A 4,423-nucleotide genomic window follows, 5' to 3' on the forward strand; every position below is an offset into this window, starting at 1 on the left:
GTTGGTAAATTTTCCTTCAAATATGTTCTTATTTTTTATTTCTTTTTATTTATTTATTTAATACCAGATCGGTCTGGTTGGCCTTACAAAGTTAATGTAAGAGCTACATTTTTTTTAACACTTGATTAAGGGGGGAGAGGGGAGGTACAGTCTCATACAAAAGACACCTCTAACCTAATATAAAACGTTAAAAATAAAACAAAAAAATCAGATAAAATAATAATTCTTAATAAAAGATAAAAGTGGAGTTAATAACAAAAACATGACATTTATGGATTTAACTAAATAAATAATTTACTTCTAATGGAAAAAAAAAGTTAATTTAAGAAAAAGATGAAGAGAAACAGAAAAAGAAATTCAGATAAAATAAAATTTTAGAGTGACAATAACAGAACTGATAAATATAGAATTTATAGCAGAATGTTCTATAGCAGCCTGGCCCAGTCTTCGGGTTGTGGTTGGGTTTCCCAAGTCGTAGGTCATTGCTCCTTTGACTATCAGTAACTGGGAGTAGAACTTTATAAACCTTTGTTTTAATGTAAATATTGTCTCTAATTGTAATTCCCGATCCAATTAATTGGCTGTTCCATACAAACCAAGGAGCATCCATAATATGTTCTTATTTTTAGTGTGTTTTTAATCTCCTAGTTAAATTAAAAACTGTTTATTTGCGGTTAATAAACAAAAATAAAAAGTATATACTTATGATACTACACATAAGTTTAAAATACGAATAAAACTAGCTGGAAAATCAATATAATGAAAATACCGAAAATCGAATCTTCCCTGATGATTCAATAGATTAAATATATAACTAAGCCGAAAGAATACTCGAAAAAGAAAATATAAAGTTTTTGGATGGGTATAGATTTACTTCACAATGGAGCATAAGCTTACTGTGGCAGAGGGAGATGGAGACAGGGAGCTTTTGACGCTATATATAGTGTGACTGTTGCACATCCGCTCCAGCAACACTTTCCTGGAAATAGCCTCCAGGGGTCCAGTTCCTTTTCGCGCCTCTACTCAATACAATTCATTAAATTATTCATTCAATCAATCAAGTTAATGAGACATTTTGTAAATTGTAAAGAAATTTGTAGTAGTTCTCAATCCGCTAAACAATAAGTATAAGAATCTCATCAAGACGTTAATGAAAGACGGAAAAGATTTACAATAAATAATATGAATGCTTACTTGCAGGAATAAGTGCTCTAGGTGTAATAGGAAATATATGTAAAGTCGTTTTAAGTATCAGCCCTCTACAAGAGGTTAAACGATGTACAACTCATTAGTAATATTTTTTATTACACCTTTTTTGAATGCATTGGCAGGTCGTTTCTTATTTCATTATATCAAATTAAAACAACAGACACTCTAGAGGAAGACTTTTTAAAAATGTCTATTTTATGCCCTATAAGACTAATCAATAAGACCTTGCTGATATTATAGACCATTTAATGGTACATTTACATGTCGAGTTTAATCAGAATAGTTTTCGAGAAAATCCAATAAATATAAAAAATCGGTTCAATAGAGTAGCGATTTCGGTGGGTCGATTTTATCGACAAAGTTGTCCTACTGGCACATGACTGACTTTCAGTTTCATACCAGGTTTCGCTTTTAGATAGGTTGTTCACACAGACCCGCACGAACAACAATTGCTATAATGCGTGATTCGGTTATTTGGACTAAAACGACCACAAAACGTACATTTCTGTTGAAATCTAAAATTTAAAATTTCGCAAGATCGCAATACTTTCCCTTAATATATGGGTGACTGAATATAAAAATGAGTAACAAAGAAATTTGAAGAATTTTACCAGTGAAAGAAACACAGGCATTTATCGTAAATTATCTCAAAAGAAAACTTCCTGGTTGAGTGCTAAAGTGGTGTAGAAAAGAACAGGCAATTTTGGAATGTTAAGACTTTAGGGTAAGATCTAGGGTAAAATGTTTTATAATATTATTTTATATATTATATAGATAGGTAAACTGATAGAAACATCTAATCTCTTATCTAATATTAAAAAATTAAAATCTGTACCGCTAAAATCCATGAAGGACTAGGGATTCAGTACTTTTGTTAGGAAGTAGTACTAGATCAACCGTTTACTAGACTAACCGTTATTGTTACTGCACAATAAGGACCTCCGTTGCAAGGAGGTGATTTGGTCAGTATCACGCTCGACCGCCAGATTTTTACCTAATTAAGGGTACCCAATTTAAGAGGCTGGTTGGACCCCAGGAGGGCTACAGAACTCACAGAAGTTGACGCACGGCTACAGTGTAACAGGAAACTATTTTCTGCCCAGCCAGATTCGAACTCGGGTCCTAGGAATCTAGCCACGCGCCTTACCTCAAGGCTACCCGCGTTCCCTCTTATCTAATATTACAATAAGTAAATTAGTAACTAGTTTCTAGTACACCTATATGTATACTTCCTTTTATTATCATTATTTTCTTTTTATATACTTTATAGACAAAACAGTTGTTTTGAAATGTTTTATTTTTAAATTCTGTCAATTCTTACAATGTTATATTGTGAAACGTTGGTCAACAATAAACAGCTTTCTTCTACCATTTTGATACGTTTATTGACCGACATCCAGACTATCTTATTACAATTTACTTCATACGGTGAATTATCTTGTTCCAAAAAATAATTTAATTTAAAAACGACTACGAAAATAATCCTATCTTATATATACTGCTATTTCTTCTAAGAGCCGGGATGTTATAGCATATTAGTGAATTGTTAATGATGTTCATAAAAAATAATGAAACTTGGTATAATAGTCTGGTACCTTCCAACGCTACGGCTCTTGACAAGTATACTCATATTCAGTCTCTGTGAACCTCACCAAACAGAAAGCTCATGCATCTGCAGGTGTTAACATAAAGAAAGGGCATTAATGTGTTTTTAGATGAGTCTTATTCAAATGTGGAAGACATCCAACTACTATATCCACTTTCATTATTTTTACTTAAAAATAACCCATTAAAACCTTAAATACATGTTACGGGTAATAATGAGACTTCATTTGGCGACCATCAAAGCAATGCTTCCGAAACCCCTGCCTATCTTGGGCGATGGCTTCTCGGTTTATGTTTACGTTCTCATGTTTTATGTTGCGGTGTTCAGCTGCGTCCTTCTTGATCATGTTCACCAATCTAAGTTTTGGCCTACTTCTTCGTTTGGCTCCCATGATAGAGACGTTCCTGGTAAAGAAGAGATGACCTATTGGTTTGCTTCTTGCCACATGTCTTACCTTTGTAACTTTTTTGCTTTCATATCAAGCGCTATTGATTGGTGCGTCTTTGATTCCTCATTCGTCTTCCTTCTCCAGATCCCTAATACATTAACCCACTTTGGGCCAACAATCATCCTGAGAATAAAATTGCGTTTACATTTTGCCAGTAAGGGATCATGAACGGACCAACCGTACATCACATTTTATGATAACTATATTTGCGATTATGATTAATTATTTCTCTTCAGCATATTTTATTAAAAACTATATTTTCCAAAACTTAAAATTATTTTCATGAATATTAATACAATTCTGGAATTTCATAAATTTACTCAATGGCATTTTTAGTATATAAAACTTGGAATAGTTATTCTGTTGTATTAAATAAACATAATTCCACTGATCTGATATTTTAAGACTAATTTTATTTAGTCCAGTATGTTCCGACCATATGGCAACATCTATCGGTCGGTGCCAAAACTACAAAAAAAAATACTGGAAGATCGCTGATTGACCACGTGTAATAATAAATGGGAGATGGTCTGGGTGCAGTCAAATAAAAACTCAAATAGTGATTAAACAATTAATATTGAGCCAACGTTTCGCCCCACGTTGCAGGGTTTCATCAGGGCTAAAAATATACAAACACTTAAATGATGTAAATATCTTTTTTAGCCCTGATGAAGACCTCCAACGTGGGGCGAAACGTTGGTATAATATAAATAGTTTAATCACTAGTTGAATTTTTATTTGACCGCAACCGAACCATCTTCCATTTTTATTTATTTGAAATACTTTTCATTTATTGATAGATACTACAATCTGCCACATAGCTGTGGGCAATAGGTTGTAACAGTCAGCGAGCACGGAGTACCGCTATATCCCGCTAGGGGCCAGCAATACAAGCGTCTAAGAAGCTGTACAATTGTATATAAGTTTATTATTATAAAAATACGATATTTTTTTAAAAATGTATATATGTTAATCTGTAATATGTAAGAATGTAATTATAAAATAAAAAGAGATCGAGCAATAAGGTTCTACGGAACTATCTCAAGTAGAGTTAAAAGAGTGAATTCTCAGTGATAACCGATCACATGAGGCCTTCAATTGTCACCGGTATTGATCCATCAGATCAAGTCTTCTCCGGGTCTAGTCATAGCACTTGTGGC

This window comes from Halyomorpha halys, unplaced genomic scaffold (genome assembly GCF_000696795.3).
Source record: "Halyomorpha halys isolate HHAL.00 unplaced genomic scaffold, Hhal_1.1 Scaffold533.1, whole genome shotgun sequence".
Classification (NCBI taxonomy): Eukaryota; Metazoa; Arthropoda; class Insecta; order Hemiptera; family Pentatomidae; genus Halyomorpha; species Halyomorpha halys.